The sequence below is a fragment of the Octopus sinensis genome, linkage group LG4 (genome assembly GCF_006345805.1).
Source record: "Octopus sinensis linkage group LG4, ASM634580v1, whole genome shotgun sequence".
Taxonomy (NCBI): Eukaryota; Metazoa; Mollusca; class Cephalopoda; order Octopoda; family Octopodidae; genus Octopus; species Octopus sinensis.
In genome coordinates, this window is record NC_043000.1 from 68,653,671 (window position 1) to 68,675,810 (window position 22,140).

The following is a 22,140-nucleotide window of genomic DNA, read 5'->3' on the forward strand; positions in this document are numbered from 1 at the left end:
ATGTATGTATGTATGTATGTATGTATGTATGTATGTATGTATGTATGTATGTATGTATGTATGTATGTGTGCATATATATATATATATATATGTATTATATGTATTTTTATCTTTTATTAGTTTCAATCATTAAACTGTGGCCATGCAGTATTTAATTTTTTGCTAAACCTGGTACTTATTTTATCGGCCTCTTTTGCCGAACCGCTAGCATACGGGGATGCAAACACACCAACCCTGGTTGTCAATCGGTGGTGGGGAACAAACAGAGACACGAAGACATACATACGTACATACATACATACATACATACATACATACATACATACATACATATATATATATATATATATATATTATATATATATATATATATATATTATATATATATATATATATATATATATATATATATATATGCACGATGAGCTTCTTTCAAGGCTTTGGTCGGCCTAAAGCTATAATAGAAGACACTTTCCCATGGTACCATGCAGTGGGACTGAACCTGGAACCATGTGATTAGAAAGCAAGCTTCTTACCACACAACTGCGTCTGCGCCTCTGTGTGTGTGTATGTTTGTGTGTGTGTGTGTGTCTATCTAGCCAGCGGGTTTGCATTGTTCAAAATCTACAACAATTTTACCAGCGGTGTCTAACATCCATAGCCGTCGATAGTTCAAATGCAACAAAAGGTACTTAAAACACTCGTCGCTCATCTTTCCGTAGCCCCGGTTTTGTAGCTATATTCAATGGAGAAAATGAACACTTTCACTGTGGATGCATCAGAAATTGCAGTGGCTAGGATGTCATGTCAAGAAGGACTCCTAGTAGCTTTCATATGTCACACTTTGCTCAGTCTCTACGAAATTGGTTGAACATAGAGAGAGAGAGGCCTATATTGTAGTATGGTGTGTAGGTAGACTGCGAAATTTTCTTTCAGGAAAGCAATTTTGTTTAGAAACTGGTCCCCAGCGTTTGAAAACTTTTACTCTTTTACTTGTTTCAGTCATTTGACTGTGGCCATGCTGGAACATCTCCTTTAGTCGAGCAAATCGACCCCAGGACTTATTCTTTGTAAGCCTAGTACATATTCTGTCGGTCTCTTTGTCGAACCGCTAAGTTACTGGGACGTAAACACAGCAGCATCGGTTGTCAAGCGATGTTGGGGGTACAAACACAAACATACACACACACACACAACACACACACACACACACACACACACAAACATATGCACACACACACATACATACATACATACATATATATATATATATATATATATATATATATATATATATATATATATATATTATATATATATATATATATATATATATATATATATATATGCACGATGAGCTTCTTTCAAGGCTTTGGTCGGCCTAAAGCTATAATAGAAGACACTTTCCCATGGTACCATGCAGTGGGACTGAACCTGGAACCATGTGATTAGAAAGCAAGCTTCTTACCACACAACTGCGTCTGCGCCTCTGTGTGTGTGTATGTTTGTGTGTGTGTGTGTGTCTATCTAGCCAGCGGGTTTGCATTGTTCAAAATCTACAACAATTTTACCAGCGGTGTCTAACATCCAATAGCCGTCGATAGTTCAAATGCAACAAAAGGTACTTAAAACACTCGTCGCTCATCTTTCCGTAGCCCCGGTTTTGTAGCTATATTCAATGGAGAAAATGAACACTTTCACTGTGGATGCATCAGAAATTGCAGTGGCTAGGATGTCATGTCAAGAAGGACTCCTAGTAGCTTTCATATGTCACACTTTGCTCAGTCTCTACGAAATTGGTTGAACATAGAGAGAGAGAGGCCTATATTGTAGTATGGTGTGTAGGTAGACTGCGAAATTTTCTTTCAGGAAAGCAATTTTGTTTAGAAACTGGTCCCCAGCGTTTGAAAACTTTTACTCTTTTACTTGTTTCAGTCATTTGACTGTGGCCATGCTGGAACATCTCCTTTAGTCGAGCAAATCGACCCCAGGACTTATTCTTTGTAAGCCTAGTACATATTCTGTCGGTCTCTTTGTCGAACCGCTAAGTTACTGGGACGTAAACACAGCAGCATCGGTTGTCAAGCGATGTTGGGGGTACAAACACAAACATACACACACACACACACACACACACACACACACACACACAAACATATGCACACACACACATACATACATACATACATACATATATATATATATATATATTATATATATATATATATATATATATTATATATATAACTGAGAATGTGTGTCTGTCTCTGTGTTTCCCTAAAACTTGAGAACTACACAACCAATTTCATTCAAATTTTACACATGCCTTACTTAGGGTCCTGGGAGTGGCATCGGCAAAATTTTTAACTTTTTGCCTAGGGCGAGCCTACAGCAATATCATATCTTCTCCACTATTTCAGTATTACGTGTTAAAAGTGAAACAAAAACATTTCTCTATTTTATGTCAGATACTTTCACTTTAACAATAAAAATTAGAGATGATAATAACAATTGAATTATATGTAGTAAGTAATAATTAAAATCAAACTAAAGTATAATATAATAATTAAATCGTAACATAACAATTAAAAGTAAAAATAGCAGTTGGTATTAATTGCATCAATGACTTGAATAAGTGGTTTTACATGAATGGGAATAAATTAAAAATAAAATGTGCAGAAATAGAATAGTTCAGATGGAGCTGTGCACATACCCTTAACCATGGCTTTTACATTAGATTATCTGCTAATTAGCTAGGATTAAGTATCTATATGAGTACTGCTGTTGGTTTATTTCTTATACATAAAGGACTATAGCTTCAACTGCGTACTGCTTTTTGATTCACCGTAAGGTTTGTTGTTATTATTATTACTGTTTAACTATTGTTATCACGTTTGTTGGTTCCTCGTAAGGGAAACGTTCTTGTGCGGCATTTGTTAAATAATTGTAAACCGTAACCCTTCCCCTTTGGGAGAAGGAGCTTTGATTATTGTTTAAAAATTGAATTGTGTCCCTGTTTGGAGAAATTGACAATATTTTCACCGTTTATACGGAAGCATTTTTGTTAAAAATGAATTTCGCTGCAGCCGTCAGCGGGCGCGAACTCATTAAAATTAAAATGGAAGAAATACAAACCTATTTCGGAATGATCACCGACAAAGACGGTGAATCTAGGCTAACACCATCAAACGAAATAAAAAATTAAAGAAAAGAAAAGACTATTGTCTATAAAGTATACAATGTAGAGAAAAAAAAAGATTTGAACACCTGGAGGAAAGCACCATCGAAAAGTGTCTTGGTGCGACTATGAAAGATATCTAACCAGAATAGAAGCAAGGTTCGAGTCAACGGAGCGTGCAAGGGAGTACTCGACTCGAACCTTGCAAAGTGGAAATATCTTATTTTTACCTTTATATCTGGGACGTAGGACGTCCCGGATAAAAATTTAAAATGTTCCCCCAGAAGGTAGGCTAGATTGTAGCCACACTTCTATACAAGAGGGAGGACAAGATACAATTGATCGAAATTGCAAGAGACGGACCAACAATTCCAGTCTGTTATATATTTTGAGTATTGTTATCACTAGCGATATCAAGATATTGGGTCATAATGCTAGTATATATGTTTGGATGACAGGCTTCTTTCAGTTTCCGTCTACCAAATCTATTCACAAGGCTTTGGTCGGCCCGAGTAGAAGACACTTGCCCAAGGTGCCACGCAGTGGGACTGAACCCGGAACCATGTGGTTCGTAAGCAAGCTACTTATCACAGAGCCACTCCTATGTCTGTTTATGAAGGATTTAGATGTTTCTCGACATGCTTCACAAAAATAACCAGGTGGTGTTTGATTCTTTCGCAATACGGCTTCATCATTAAGGATGTTCTTGGTAAGGATATTCTGTACGTTGATGCCCTCTCACATTTGATGTACAACGATAACAATGTTGGTGACATAATAATTCTTTTCTACTCTAGGCACAAGGCCCGAAATTTTTGGAGAGAGGGCCAGTCGATTAAATCGACCCCAATACGCAACTGGTACTTAATTTATCGACCCCAAAAGGACGAAAGGCAAAGTCGACTTCGGCGGAATTTGAACTCAGAACGACAGAGCCACAATATTGACTAGGATACATGACACGCGTGGAGGTGGCAGTGGCGGTGGTGGAGGTTCTGTGTATTTTATAAGTGCATTGAAATGTGATGGAGACGTAATGGCCCGGTGGTTAGGGCAGCAGACTCGCGGTCATAGGATCGCGTGTTCGATTCCCAGACCGGGTGTTGTGAGTGTTTATTGAGCAAAAACACTTAAAGTTCCACGAGGCTCCGGCAGGAGGTGGTGGTGAACCCTGCTGTATTCTTTCACCACAACTGTCTCTCAATCTTTCTTCCTGTTTCTGTTGTACCTGTATTTCAAAGGGCCAGCCTTGTCACATTCTGTGTCACGCTGAATCTTCCCGAGAACAACGTTAAAGATATACGTGTCTGTGGAGTGCTCAGCCACTTTCACGTTAATTTCACGAGTAGGCTGTTCCGTTGATTTGATCAACTGGAACGCTCGTCGTCGTAACCGATGGAATGCCGTAGTAATAGAAATGTGACATGATGCTTTAATGGTAGTAATAAAGCGTTGTGCATGTTGTTGCTTAGCTCTCTGCTAACCGTGTTCAAACTATTAAAACCGTGACTGCCCTGTTTTTTTCCAATACTCAGGGAATCCGAGACTATATTATCAAACGTGAAACCGAATCGCTAATTATAGCCACACAGAAACATGCTATTAGGACGAATTTAATAAAGACAAAGATCGATAAAACTTAGACAGAAAGCAAATACTGAATCTTTAGGAAAGGAGACGAAAGCATAACCACCTCTTGAGTGATTGCAGTAAGCTAGCACGGAAAGAGCATAATCGTAGTTATGACTGTGCCAGTGAAAAAGAGCATTGAGATGAAAGCCGAGTGTGTGGGTTCAAAGTAACAGAAAATGGTATGAACACAACCAAAAGCTGTAATAGAGAATAGGAATTGTGAATTTTATGAGACTGCCTCATAAACTTGACCCTATTGTTGCAGCAAAATGATCAGATATTATTATTATTGGGGACAAAAGAAACAACGCGAGATCATAGACTTTGCAATATGATAGCGGATACCAAAGCAACTGAAAAAATAGAGAAACAACAGAATCTAGCAAGAGAGATGAAAAGATTATGAATGACTGAGATGACAATTATTCCTGCGGTAACTGATGCCTTTGTCACAACATACAAAGTGCTACCTACGCCACTCAAGCTGCTAGTTCTTTATATCTGTCAAAGCTCTACTCTACTCTCAATTTTAGATTTCTCAATCAGTATTTCCTTACTAAACATTATCGATTCTAATTTCATTGACATTTCCAGTTGTTGATGATCTTTCCCGTCAATTCCCTCTTCATTAGTCTTCTAGCCCACTCAGTATACTTGGCACGTCGGAAGCGATGCGTTCAGTTCCCAGTCTGTATAGCATATTGAGCTTGATCGCTCAATTTGCAAGTTTGTGCTCTGTGTAGCCGAACCATAGCATACACGAACCCTCTCCCTTCAAAATTGCTAACATTGTGCCTACATTATATACAATTATTATCATGATGTTGTTGCTGTTCCCATTTAATACGAGGTCAGTCTTGATCAAGCAAACCTATGATGAGAAGCATTCTAGCCATGACGATCTCAGTTTTTCATATGTGCAGGAAACTCAGCACCATACTGCCCAACGTTTTTTCTTTAAAGACAATGGCAGGAATGCGATTGATCATAGTTCTGTTCAAACAAAGCTAAACAACAATACAATGACAAAAACATTTTCACCTAGGCAGTCTTGGCTTTAGACTTTGTCGGTCCCCTGATAAAAAAATTATGCCAGGTTTCACAAATATTGAAAACGTAAATGCGTTCTGATTATTTGAGGCTCTTGTTGATTGTGAGCCCCTAATCTGTAGATTATGTCTAAATTCAGCACTGCACCTAGAACGTTGATGCTGTTCTCCGAGTACCAAACAGATCGCTCTCACTTGTGCGAAATAATATTGTTTCCACCTGTACTGCAATCATTAAACAAAGCACAAAACTTGCTGCCAAACACTAAGAAATGGAATTCAGTGATTTATCATCCTTGGTTTCACTGATGTCATCTACTTTCAGTTACCCTAATATTTTCTGTAGATATCTCAGCTTTTCCAGATAATCAACATTATCAGTGTCATTCACCTGAAGCGGCTTATGTTTCGAAACTTAACTAAATAAGTAAATATATTTTATAAAATCCAGACAAATACATATTGACATTCAGGAGAGCTTCCATTCACTGCAATGTTTATGGTAAACATCCGATAACAACTGCAGAAAATACCACTTCAGGAGGAACAGGAGAAAAGCAAAAGCACAGGGGATGACGACGGCAAAACAACAACAGCAACAATAGTAATAACAACAAGAACAGGGTTATCATGTTGCACACTGTTCCCACGCTTATAAAACGAACTTAACTTGTTCATTGAAGAAAAATCTCTCCCCGAGCTAAACGGTGTTGAAGAAACGTTTTTGGAATGAAGAGAAAGATGAGAGAAACTAAATAATAGAAAAGTAAACTATTTCTATGAGGTTAGAAATGATTCGGTTGTTTTCTTTATTTCTCTCCCCCTCCCGTTCTTTCTCTTTTAACTATATTCACGCAACCAGTTTACAAAGCAAGAAAAAAAGGCAAATTGAAAGATGTATAAATAAACAATAACAACAATAATAAAAATTATAATTTGATGGTGATGGTGAAAGAAGCAATTATAATAATAATAATAATAATAATAATAATAATAATAATAATAATAATAATAATAATAATAATAATAATAATAATAATAATAATAATAATAATTATTATTATTATTATTATTATTATTATTATTATTTTATTATTATTATTATTATTATAACAACAACAATAATAATCCTTTCTAATAATAATAATAACCACTATAAGAGGTCTTTACCGAAAACTTATTTTGCTATATAATTTGTTATTATAAGAAGTTCTGGAGAGGTTTATCAGAAACATGTGTGCTATATCATCTGTTTTGAATATTGAAGCTAAAACAAAATTTCTAGAATGTTCTCCACCACCACCACCACCACCGCAACAACAACTCACACACCCACCACTTCTACCTTTTGGGGTTATTTTTCACCATATTTCTTTTTCTTTTCCCCCTTTTTCATGCTTTCAGTCGTACATTTTATACTTTACAACTTATACGATCTGTCTAGCAGATACTAAAGAACAGTAATCATCAACGTATCTCTCACCATACATAAATAAATACATACATGCATGCACAGAGAAAAGACAAACAAACAAATCCTAAAGGGTTCCTCAGTCTCTGGGGTGGTAAACTCACTGATTCTTTAAGTTGTCTCGTAAGATCAATTTATTCGCGCGGGAGGTATAAACCGCGCGTCTCCAAACTCAAAATCTCATTCACACCCCGAATCTCATTTGGCAGCTTAATGGATGTAAAATATGCTGAGATCTTTTGCGTAATTCACGTACGTGTAGATTACGTATATATTTGTATATCTGTATATGTATGTATGTATGTATGTATGTATGTATGTATGTATGTATGTATGGAATGAATGGATGTGTGTGCGCGTGTGCGCGCGTACGTGCGTGTGTGTGTGTGTGTGTGTGTGTGTGTGTGTGTGCGCGTGTTTGTTTATGTGCGGCAGTGAAATAATTACCGATAATAATTACCGAAAAGTTTAACAAAATCGGAAATATCTCTCATCAGCTTTGTTATCCGGATTTACAACGGTTTCGACGACGCAAGAGAGAATTACAAGTCAATGTAAACAATCAAGAGAAATTAATACAATGAAATAGAAAGATAAATTTAAAACTTTGCTTATTTATTTCGTATATAAGACCTGCTATTTCATTTCTGCTGTTGTTTGAAAACTAAGAGTCGCATTTTAAAGTTCTATGCATAATACATGTATACATACGTACATACATACATACATACATACATACATACATACATACATACATACATACATACATAAATACATACATACATGCATACATACATACACACACTCACACACACACACACATACGAGGGAGAGTAAAAAAATCATACGCACTTCAATGTATTTACACAAAAGCAGGGATAAACAAGTACGTCATGTTTCTATAGAGTCTCTTTCCTTTTCAATGCACTTGGTCTAGCGGTCCACAAGCTTGCGTATTCTCTCCAAAAAGAAGGTTTTCGGTTGGTCGTGCAACCATTTATGCACTGTTATCTTCACATTTTCATCTATAGGAAATCGACGACCTCGTAAATCATCTTTGAGTGGTCCAAAGATATGATAGTCGGAAGGGACGAGATCTTGGTTGTAGTATCTCAAATTGCATAATCTATTAACAGTGAAACAATTGTCTAGGGTAAATCTACATTTGTCCTGCTCGCTTACGTTCATAGTTGTGCTAATTTTTTTTGAGAACAATTCTTGGTGTTTGAGACCATTGCGGATCTATTTTTAGCGCAAGAGCGTCCACATAGTGGATTCTCTCTTATATTTGTGTATAAATATACACACGCATTCCTTTTTGGAACTCTCTTGCCTTATAAAACCTTGTTTCGACTACCTTCAACTTCTGTTCTTTCGACATGTGATCTCTTGAGCACCACCAGCTCAAATATTTTCTCCTCTGTCTTCCCTCCTTGGGATCTTTCCTTCTCCTTGTTTCCGACGAAGAGCTCCGCTCGAAACATTAAACCCTCCTTCCCTTCTTTCCTGAGCGTCAATAATACTTTAATTATTCCACGTCCTGCGTCGCTGTGTTTTTTCCCCTTTTTTCTCTTTTTTTTTCTCTTTTTTTCTGTGTTTTCTTGTTTGGATTAACTTTATATATATATATATATATATATATATATATATATATATATATAGATGCATTCATACATACACACCACACACACACACACACACACATATATATATATATATATATATATATATACATTAGTACATATATACATACATATACAAATATGTGTGTGTTTGTGTATGTGAGAGAGAAAGAAGGGGGAGTGAGTCAGAGGGAAAAGGGAGAGGAAGGAGGAGAAAGAGAGACACTGATGATTTAAAAGGAAAATTTACTCAGCTGACGATCACTCCAACAGATCTTAATGCGAAAAATCTGAAAATAAAAAACACAAATGCGTTTGTTCTAGTGCAGTCACCCAGAGAGGCAATACTTGAGAATATCTGGCAACGAGCAATTGTTAGTTTGTAGGATATCCACTGGGCAGAGTGTCAACGTCTATCATTTATATGCATGCTTAAAAGTGTGCTCGAGTTTGTTTCTCAACATATTTGCCAAAATAGTTTGTTTTATTGCATCTGTTATCATGAAATTTAGATTACATTTTACCAAGCTGTGATATTATTATAGCGTCTTATGCTATTAAAATATTTATATCTTAATGCTTCTTCGCTTTAATTTACTCTGTTTATGTAAATTTCGCATGTAGGAAAAATGTAGACAGGGAGACCAATCTAGAAAACAAAGTTTGGTGAAGTGGTTTGGTATGAGACAAAGAAACAATAACGGTAGCAGTAAAAGTATGTGCTTCTAGTAGTACACAGATTGCTACTTCAGAAAAGTAAAACAAATTAGTAGCAGTAGAAGAGGTAGTAAGAGAATACAATACATCAGTGTTAATAGCTGTAATGTGTTAGAGATTGGTGGTTTGTTCGTCAATGAGATGGCCATTTTCTATAATGCGTGTGGGAAGGTTTTCGTAGCGAGTTTTTAAGAGTAAAAACAATATAGCCTTATAGAAACATTAGAAACATTTTCTCGATAGGTATAATCATTGCGTATATGTGGTGCTGAATGGTACTGGAAAGGGTCTACCCCCATTGGAGAATTTTTCAATGCCTCAGGTCATGAAAGGGATGGATGTTTAGCATAAGGTATGCATATTTTGTGTGGTTGACGCTTGTAAAGGAAAAGTAATCGGAGAGTTATGTAACGTGCAGAAGAGTATATGTGAATGGAAATGACCAAGAGGAGATGGTTTGTATAAGGACGAGTTGGAAAATATTAGTGGGTCACGATACATAGCAGAGTTGATAATACAGAGTTGATTAGAGAGTTAGTGATCTGCTGTAAATGCTGTGATAAAATAGTTTTACAGAAAAGTGGAACCCAATAAACGAGCAATATTTACTGGACGTCCTCGCACCTACTTTGCCTTCTTCGAAGCTTTCAAGAGCGGCAAACTACTGATATATTACATGGAAAACAGATCTCTGGTAGACCGAGTTGCTCGAAAAACATACTTCATCACTTTTGATATATTGCATGCAAGGGTGACAGGCCTGTAGTTGGGAGTATCGGAGAGGTATTCATTTCCCTATATCTTTTCAGATTCGAGCCCATTATTGCTATAATAGAACACACAGCACTAAGAATCTAAACTTCACTGCACAGACATCTAATTGCATGCATACGTATGGCAATGAAACAAGAGAAAGAGACGGGTGGGTCAGACAGACAGACAGACAGACGGAAGGAAGAGTTCTCCCACTCTCAAACACCCTTTGTTTCTTGACTGACGTATGGGTGAGAATATACTCCAATTTGAAAAGCATTCCATGATACGAGAGAAAATACTAAGTCAGTTTTTAAATACATTTCAAAAGAAATTCTTCTCATGTATAATAAGCTGAATGAACAAGGTAAAAATAAGATTTTACTTTGAAATGCAATCTATTCAGTGCATTTATCACAACATCGCTGTAAGAAACAGTAGAGCATACAATGTTGTTGTCATTGTAGTTCGTCTCGTATCTAAATTTACCATGTTGACTCAGATTCCTGTATTATATCTTCGTATAGAGGTTAAGACACGCTTCATTTTTCTATGACTTTATTCTTTCAATTGTTTAAATGAGTGTTTCAGTGAGTGCGAGAATTCCATTAGAAGAGAATTTATTTCTAACATTGTTACAAAGCCATGAATTTGGGACTTAGGTGCAGTCTAATAAAATGACCCCAATACTTGACCGGAATTTTCTTGACTGCCTCGAAAGGATGACATATTTAGTCAACTTTAGTAGTGCGTGAACTCAGAACGTAAAAGGCTACAACTAAATGCTACAGAAAATTTTGTCTAAGGCTCTACATATGTTTTATACGTTATGTAAGAGTTGTTGTTGTCGTTGTTGATGATGATGATGATGATGATGATGAAGAGGAGGAGGAGGATTGCCATTAATGATGATGTTGTTGTTGCTCGTAATCACATTGCTGTTTATTTCTAAGCTATCAAACATATTCAAGCTATGATCATGCATAGTGTATTATCTAATGTATCAGTTTCTTTAAAAGACGATCGGCTATGGATCGAGATAGGTTTGATGAAGCAACCACATGCAGTTTCCCTTGTTGTTTCAATGATATAACTAGCTTGAGAAGATGGGGTTTCTATCAAATTCCTTTGCTACATTATATAATACTTAGAAGGTAATGCAAAGTTATGAACGTAATACCAATATGTTACAATGAGACTCACAATGTACTACATACATATATGATTACAAAAATGTTCGTTTTTGCGCCTTGTTTTATTTTCTTCATATTGACAACTCTTTTATTCTTATCGAAAGACTTATATACTTTATTTAGTATCATTGTAAGTAGGCCTTTCTTTTTTTTCTGTTTCGCCCCAGCCACTACTCATAATCACACATCCTTTCCCAGTCTTTCTCCATTCCAGCCAATAAGACTGAACTACATATTTTTTTTCATTTCTATCTCATCTCCATTGTAATCAATTGCCTAATATCCTTATCTTGTTCCCACATCTGAAGGAATGCATATGCTGTGAGTATCACTCCTCTGAGTCGTTTGTTGGCATGATGATGATGATGATGATGATGATGATGATGATGTTGTTCGTAATCACATTGCTGTTTATTTCTAAGGAATTCTCGCACTCACTGAAACACTATAGTATTTTGTAGCACCATCCGGTGGTGTAAAACCATGGCTTTTGAGTAGCAGGAATCTTCCAGGGGACAGTTGGTAGGATTTCGACAGTTGTAGGTGGGAGTGTAGACTGGAGTCTGTGGATGCATGTTCGTGTGTATTATAGCATACGATAATAAAAGCAATGTTATCTAAACACGGCTAGCTGACCTTAATATTATGAGAATTGAAAAGTTTATGGTATCTATGCATTCTAGGTAAATGTTTCCTAAGGGCAGGAAGTTCGTGGCTATATTGGTAGAAACATCTAGGCTAAACAGAACATTATACCAGATTACCTTTCTTTTATCTAATTGGGAAAACTCCACCCTTTTGTCCCGCTTCATCTAGAAACTTTGAGACCACAGTAGCCTTACCTAACATCAAATGAAATATTCTCCATAGTATCCTACTTTAGTTACCCGGAGCTCACAACTGCCAACTCTTTCTCCATGAAAGATAGTATATAATCCAACAGCTTACTGTATCCACTAATAGAAAGGTAGATATTTCATACTGATATAGAAGATATGCACCCTGGTGTATTTCTACCAACTGATCCCCATTAATTCCAATAATATTTATATTTCATACTAAACCGGGCCGTCGTATGCAATTCAGTGACCCAGTAGACTCATCATATGTATAGATCTGCATCAAACACCACACAACAGTGACCAAGTGACATTAACATCCTGCCTGCTTTAACATGTGGTGTATCGCTAAGCAGTTACTACATCTACATGACAATAACTGACCATTAGACGTTAAACTTTCTCTTCACTCTCTCTTCTTCTCTCCCCTTTTCTCTCCTTCACTCTCTCTCTCTCTCTCTCTCATTCTCTCATCCTGTCTCCCTGTAATACAGGGATCATTTTCACCATCTCATTACAAGATTCTTTTTTTTAACTTTGCATGTTAGAAACACGATTTCCCGTCTGAAGGTAAATATATGAATATATATGTGTATGTATGAATGTATGTGTATATCTATGAATGTACTTTAATACGTAAAGCCAATATTTATATTTTTAAAGTCTTTTCAGTTATATAGAATTATTTTCACATTTATTGGACCCTCCGCTATATTTTGCTCAAAAAATATCCGCGAGCCGGCAAAATTGCCAGAACGTTGAAGCAAATGCCTTGCAGTATTTCTGCTCGTTCTTTACTTTCTGAGTTCAACTCCCACCAAGATTAATTTGCCGTTCACCTCACCGCGGTCGATAAAATAGGTGCCAATCAACTATGTTCCTCTCCTCAAAATTTCTGGCCTAGTGCCTGAAACAGAAATATTTATCTTCACACACAGAGACACACACACACACATACACAAACACACCATATATACATACAGACAGACAGACAGACATGCATGCATACACGTACGCGCGCGCGTACTTATTTATGCGTGCGTATATCTAAAATCTTCGTGCAACGAACTAAATCGAAAAAAGCAAGCACAAATCTAGTCTTTTATAGTGAGTATACAGTATACTGTATCCGCGTAACACACCTAACTCACCCACACATACCAAGAAAAGAAAAAGAGAAGAAATCGAAAGTGTGGAAGAGGGTGAACGAGGGGAAAAGAAGGTGGAGATAGAGAGAGGGGGAGGAAGGAGAGAGAAAGAGAACGAGAGGGTCGAAAGGGAGAGAGGAAACAGAATGAGAGAACGTCAGGGGATGGCTCGCAGTTTAGAAACAACAGATGAATGAAAGACTAGCCTTTGTCGAATGGGAACAATGCTTACCGTATTCTATATATTTTTCTAGTACATTTTCAGATTTATCTTTCGTTTACTACATACCTTCTTTCTTTCATATCTTTTTTCCTCCTTTTCTCATTTCCTTTCTTACCCATTCTTTCGTATTTACTTTCTACTCTCTACCTTCGTCTCTTCCTTTCCCCACTTTTATTTTATTTTGTTTTTAATTTTAATTTTTGTTTTCTACGGTGAAAAAATAACAAAGACAAAAACAAAAAACACATCACTGTTAGACTCTGTACGAATACTTTTATTTCTTTGTTTTGACTTGTATCTGCACGGAGTGACCAGAGGTCAGTTGATCTAGCTGAAGCTATATAAACAAATACTGAGGAGGGGCGTGTTACATTCAGCTTATTTCTTCTTTCTCTTTCTCTCCTTTCTCTCATATTTTCTTTCTTTTTCTTCCTTCTCCGGTCATGTTCTTTTTAGGCCTTGTGCCAACATTCGTAGTTCGTAGGCAAACAGTGTGGTCTTGTTATTGCGTGTTTCAATTTTGAGAGGATTGTCACTAAGTATTTAGTAAAGAATTGTTGCAATCTAATGAACTGAGTGCATATATATACATATACATACATATACATACATACATACATACATACATATATATATATATATATAATTTTGAAAATTAAAGGTGTCTATTTACTTCCTGCATGTCTGTGTATATATATGTATATATATGTATATATATGTATGTATGTATATATATATATATTATATATATATATATATATATATATTATATATATATATATATATATGTACCGGGGTAAACACATAAATGTGAAACGATGTGGAAAAAAGAGTACTCAAATACCAGAGGTAGAGTAATATGCTTTATTTAAAAGCAATAGAAATTTGACAAAAGCTGTTACTCGGAGTTTCACGTTCCCGTTCGTTGGACACTTTTGTTAAAATAGAACCGAGATGACAATTCGATCAAGACTAGCATAAGCGACACACCTTTAAAAATGGATTTGTTTGATTGGTCCTTTCAAATAACGGTCATATGCGAGCGATAAACAAAAATAAACAAAACAAATAAATGAGTTCAATATAAAATTATAAAAATCGAGGAAAAACCTTAAATCGAAGATTTGATTGAAATACATATTGTCATTAATTATGAAGAAAATATAATTCTATTAATACAATTAATACATGTAGAAAATATAAATCTTCGATTTAAGGTTTTTTCTCGATTTTTATAATTTTATTTTGAACTCATTTATTTGTTTTGTTTATCGCTCGCATATGACCGTTATTTGAAAGGACCAATCAAACAAATCCATTTTTAAAGGTGTATCATTTATACTAGTCGTGATAGAATTGTCATCCCGGTTCTATTTTAACAAAACTGTCTGACGAACGGGAACGTGAAACTCCGAGTAACAGCTTTTGTCAAATTTCTACTGCTTTTAAATAAAGCATATTACCCTACCTCTGGTATTTGAGTACTCTTTTTTCCACCTCGTTTCACATTTATGTGTTTACCCCGGTACATATATATATATATATATATATATATATATATATATATATATATATATATATATATATATATATATATATATATATATATATGTGTGTGTGTGTGACCTCGTCTGTATCACTAGCGATTTTTCCCCTGTCTTCCCTTCTCGGGATCTTTCCTTCTCCTATGTTTCCGACGAAGAGCTCCGCTCGAAACGTCAAACCCTCCTTCTTCCCTTCTTTCCTGAGCGTCCAATAATACTTTATTTGTTCCACGTCCTTGCGTTGTTGTTTCTTTGTTTTTGTTTTCTTGTTTGGATTAACTATATATATATATATATATATATTATATATATATATATATAAGGAAGCTTCGCTGTTTGAAGAGAATTATGGAAAACGAGTCCCGTTCGAAGGCTTCTGGCATTGCAAAACCGCTAGAAGTTAGTCCAAGAACGTGTGTTGCATATCTGCATAAGCTTGGGTATTATGGACGAGCAACTAGAAGAAAACCTCTCCTTCAACCAGTTAATATGAAAAGAAAGAAAAGGGCTAAGGAGACGTCAGAAAAATCCAGTTCATATTGGGGTAGAGTGATTTTTTCAGATGAATCCAAATTTGCATTATCTTCAAACAGTGGACGTGTTTGGGTCTGGAGGCTTCTCAATCAAGAATTTGATTTGAAATAACTCCAACCTACTGTGAAATATAGCGGTATTTCTGTGATGGTATAGGGAGCTGTCACCAGCAATGGTCGTTCTGAGCTGATCGAATGTGTTGGAACCATAAACTCTGAAAAATATATCATCGAAATACTTAAGCAAGGACTACTTCCGATGTATTCACACGATAACATAACGAAAAATGAGTTTTTATTCTTGGAAGATGGGGCTCCATGCTACACAGCGAAAAGGTATCAACAATGGCGGACGTCACGTTAATCCCTACTGCAAGCCAAATGAGAGGCTGACGTACATCAACACAGCCTTTCCTCCAGCCAAGAGATTTTTGATGCAGCAGCCCCTTACTATAACGAGGCCTTAACTGCAAGCGGATTTAGGGACCGCATCTCCTACATGCCGGGCCCCAACATCCGTAGAAGGAAGTGCCACAGAAATATCATTTAGTTTGCATCCCCGCCTCTCTTAACGTAAAAACGTCTGTAGGTAGGATATTCCTGAAGTTAATAGATAAACATTTCATTAGTTCACATAGATACAGGCGCATTTTCAACAGACACAATCTTTGGGTCTCTTTTAGCTGTGCCCCTAATATTAAGGGCATTCTAGTTAGCACCCCTAGGCCACGAGTGGAGCAGGATGTTTATACAGGGACCGCAACAGATACTCAGCGAGGAGCCACTGCGAAACCAAGGGAGTCGTCTATGAAGCCGAGGTACTGGCCGACCTTAGCAGCAGCAGCAACATCAGTAGCTCCCCTAACGGCGGACATAGTAGCAGGGATGTCAGTAACAATAGTAGCAGCAGCAGAAACGCGAACAGAACCAACAGCATCTTCGCCACCGATAACAGCAATGGCAGTATCCCTAACGGAAATAGCAGCAGAGACACTGCCAATGACATCTACAACAGCAACGACAGCGTCTCCATCAATGGCGATGTCTTTGATAACAATAACTGTACCTTTACCGTCACTGGCAGTGGTGGCACCAACACCATCGCCACCTCCAATGATTCCAACACCAACAACGTCAGCACCAACAACGCCAGTTCCAGCAACAACGGTGGCAGCGACGTCAACACCAACAGACAACACACCAACATCAACACCCAACCACGGAGATACATCAGCTGTTCCGGGAACTCGTTTAAACAACGCCTTTCCAATCACAGACCCTCCTTCAGGATACCGGAAAGTAGATTCGTCACGTCATTAGCCAGCCATGTATGGTAGCTGATTTACGACGGGATTCCATACACAATATCATGGAGAATCCTAGAAAATCCAGGCCCCTACATTAACGGGACCATTATGCATAGTGGAACGGACGAGAATCCTAAAGGACTTCCTCGACCCAAGAAACATCATGAACTCCAGAACGGAGGTCTTCGGACCGTGCTTACATTTCAGGAAATTCTTGCTAGCCTATTGGAACCTACGAGATAACAGGGTCACCGACGATTGATAGCCAAGGTTAGACAATCCTCTTTGTTGACATCAGCGTTCGATAGCCTTTGATGACATTGAGTAGTGGGGTCCTTTCCCCCTCCATATTCTGGAGAGGTTACTCGCTAGAGAGGCCTTTAGTCAACAGGTTTGGGGATCTGATGATACGTCATAAAACTAAGCCCTTTATGGATGTGAAACTTAAGGTAATCCTATAAACTGACCTGATCTAACTTTATGTTTGTTCCTTCTCGAGTTACACCTGGCTCACAGGGCCGGTTTTCCGGTTTCCTTGGCGTATAGGTTCTCCACCTGGACGGGACGCCGGTCTGTGGCAGATGAGCTGCAAGATGCAGGAGGAAAGGATGAGAGAAAGTTGTGGCGAAAGAGTCAGCAGAAATTCGCACTTTTCCTTCTGCCGGAGCCGCGTGGAGCTTAGGTGTTTCGCTCATAAATACACATATCGCCCGATCTGAGATTCGAACCCGCGATCTCTCGACCGCGAGTCCGCTGCTCTAATCACTAGGCCGCGCGCCTCCACTAAACTTTAATATATACTGCTCTGTAACTTAGAGTATACTTCTTTCTTCGAATTATGATTGCGGACGATCCAATATATAACAAGGGGAAAATACACACATTTATATATATATATATATATATATATATATATATATATATATATATATATATATAGAGAGAGAGAGAGAGAGAGAGAGATGTGTGTATTTTGCCCTTGTTTACAATTAACACGGAAAAAATAGATACATAGTTACCAGGGTAGGAAAAAGTCATAGAAGTAAAAAGGTTGTAACTCGTTTTTAAAGGTAGAAACTTCGGGTTTACGAGAAATTTTTTGTATAATATATAAATAAATAAATGGAGTTTATCGCAGGTGTAATTCAAATTCTCTTACTTCCGACATATGTTTCGAAGATATCACTGATATTATTCCAAAGGAAATAAAATGGTGTAAAACAATGTAATCTTCTCTTCAGGGAAGTGAAGAAATGAAACTCGTCAATAAGACATTTTAATAGAAAATGATGGATATGTATAGTGATTAACTGAACACTATTAATATTGTTTCAAAAAAATGTTATCGGATATAACGTCAGAGGTAGCCTATAGAAAGAGCAGAGATAAAGTGAAGAAAAAACTAAATAAATGAGAAGTATATGACTATATGTATATTAAATAAAGCCTTATAGACTAGGGAAATATATATTTAGTGAATGTGAAATATAAAAAGAAAATTAATGTTTAAATTATATATAATGATAGAGATCACTTATATGAACTAAAGGTGTGTTTTTGCCAATGTTTACATCGGTATGCACGCTCTATAACCGTGTTTACAAACAGATTTTTAGAAAAAAGAATGAAAAATTGTTCAGAATTACAGAGAAGACAGAATTCCTTGCCTTTGTCATAAGGTGTCGAGATTGAGAGAATCAACCAATCTAAATTAAACTGTTTATTGTGGTCTTTTAGATCCCAAATTAATTTACTAAGCCTTGTACTGTTACCGTTATTCCTATCCCTAAATGTCGAGTAATGATTAGAAATTCTTCTAGATAACTGTGAAGACGTGCTTCCCATATAAAAATATACTTGATTATGAGTAGTAATTTTACACTGGTATATAGAATTTTTAATTTTAGAGTTACTTGACATAAACTTAATGCTGTTGGAATTGATTTCATATACAATAACCTTGTTATTAATATTTCTAGAGGGAAAAAAATTAATTTAAACATAAATTTTACTTTTATTTTTCACATTCACTAGATATACATTTTCCCTAGTCTATAAGGTTTTATTTAATATACATATAGTCATATAATTCTCATTTATTTAGTTTTTCTTTACTTTATCTCTCCTCTTTCTATAGGCTACCTCTGACGTTATATCCTATAACGTTTTTTTTAAACAATATTAATAGCTATTTCTTTACTACCCACGAGGGGCTCAACACAGAGAGGACAAACAAGGATAGACAAACGGATTAAGTCGATTATATCGACCCCAGCGCGTAACTGGTACTTATTTAATCGACCCCGAAAGGATGAAAGGCAAAGTCGACCTCGGCGGAATTTGAACTCAGAACGTAGCGGCAGACGAAATGCTGCTAAGCATTTCGCCCGGCGTGCTAACGATTCTGCCAGCTCGCAGTTAATCACTATACATAACCTGCTGATCTTTCATGGGACTTTTGAGTATTGACAAATCCAGCCTTAGAAATGTGTACACGGCCACACGTTACACACTTCCAACACTTTATATTTTCGTTGAGATTCTGATGATAGCTCCACCGAAGCCAGCGCTCTTTTAAGCTTTCGCAAGCAAGGCGACCCATTTCAAAAAATTTTACAGCTTTCCTTTATACGCTTCCATCACTCTGCTCTTTCCTAGAAAAAAATTTGAGATTATTCGACTGGGCAGAATTAGTAGAGCACCGGATTAAATGTCTTGTGGTGTTTAGTTATATCTTCCTGAATCTAAATTCAACTTTTGCCTTGATGGACTTTATTTTTGGGTTCGATAGCATAATATCAATTACATATTGGGGGTCTGTGCTTCATCTCATTCTTTATGGCTACGTACTGTTTAAAAAATAAAAGTCAACTACCGCTTACCCGACGCTAGTTTCTGTACATGCACCTCTTTTTTGCCATATCCCTTTCTCTCTCATGCAAAATTCTAATCTCCTTTCATTTTCACCAGCTACGTCCCCTGTTTTTATTTTACATATCTAATCGCGCGAAAACACTTCGTACACCACCAAGTTGATAATGTATCACACAACACACACAAACACACACACACACACACACACACACACACACACACACACCACACACACACACACACACATATAAGCAAACGTGATTGTATTTGTATTTTTAATGAATATTATGAAATGCGGTTAAAGTCCAATGCTTCAAACTAGTTTGCTCCGAATAAAATCCCAAAAGCCAAAAATAGCATTCAGTTGATACTTTTTCTTATTTTAGCAAATTATTATTAGTGTGTAAACAAGGAGATCCGGTACAACATTTAGATTTATCTTATAGCTTTTATCCTAGACTTAGCCAACTCCTTTATCGTTAATGTCAAATCCAATTCACTTGGACGATGAAGAAGGGAAGTACAAGTTTGCACAAAATGTGTAGACTTGTCACACTGTACTATACTTTTGAGTAGATCTCATCTTCAACTTACACGCAAGAAAATCTAACGTAGGCGTTTATATTACAATAATTTCTCCTTCGTTATCGCTTCTCACAACTGTTCTGTAGGATGTGTATGTGAATGATAGATAAAGAGACATAGAAAGTAAAACTGAAAGAGAGATGGATCGAGAGGTTGACCAAAACAAAGAGAGTTTAATTACAGGTTTATAGCAATCGATACGATAGTTTCAAACTAGAAATAGTCACACTTCGGATCTACCTCATCACATTTCGTGTTATATAATTTGGTGACTTCTATCTTGAGCTGCCGTGCGTACTACGAGACTGTTATAAAGATGTTGTTCCAAAGTAGTGGGTCCTGACAGTTATTTACTTCTCCTTATTTCATGACCCCTAGAAAGATCAAAGCCAAATATGGCACATATTTTTTTTACTCAGAACATAAAACTATATAAAGAAATATGTTATTTGTCTATCGTTCTGTTGATTCCGACATCAGCTGCTCTAGAACTAGGAATGACTTTCTAGTATAGGCACAAGGCCTGAAATTTTGAGGAGAGAAAATAGTCTATTATATCGACTCATATACTTAACTCGTACTTTATTTTATCGACCGCAAAAGATAAAAGTTGTCCCCTGCAGAGTTTGAGCTCGTTGTGTAGCATTTTTCTCCAGCACTCCAGCGATTCAAAATAATTTAATTTCTCTTTCTTTTAATTACAGACAGTCATTAACAAGGTATACTCTTTTGTTGCTAATCTAATAAAACATGAATGTTTTATTAACATGAATAGAACAAGAACCAGGAAGAACAAATTTCTGAATATGCTTTCTTTTTCACGCTTCTATTGTCAAATAAATTGAGTTACTTTTGCTCCACCACGATGAAGCTGGATTCCTTCTGAATATTGATAAATATTGTTGTTTTTTCTGTCACGTATCTCATTCATCAACTAACGTCTCTTAAAGCACTGGTTAAATAAGATGTCTTGTATCCGATTTGCCTGTGAAACTACTACATTAGAACTTCATTAACTGCCAATATTTTTCATACCACTAATTTTACTATCTTTCAAACTACATTAACAAGGACACAATTAAACAGAGGAGCAAAAACAATTAACAGAATTACAGGAGAGGCAGAAGCAAGTGAGATACGAGATAAATAAAATAGAAAGATCAAATGTGTGTGTTCGACGCTAAACAGAGATAACCATAACAGCAAAAGGAAGTTGGAACAAATATTTAACATAACTAGCCAAGCCAAACCACTCACAGAAATTAAGCGTACCCTGTTCCCTCCTTCTGACCTTTGAACTGGTCTTTGCGTTTACTAGGTACAAATGACCTTTTAGTACAACTGGCATTCCAACTTCCCTCTTAGTTACCAGACGAATTTTCATACATGGTAATTGGTTATTTGTCATCGCTTGCTAGCTACATTCTCTGGCTTGAATCCAGCTACTAGCAAGCAGTTATGTTTTAACAAT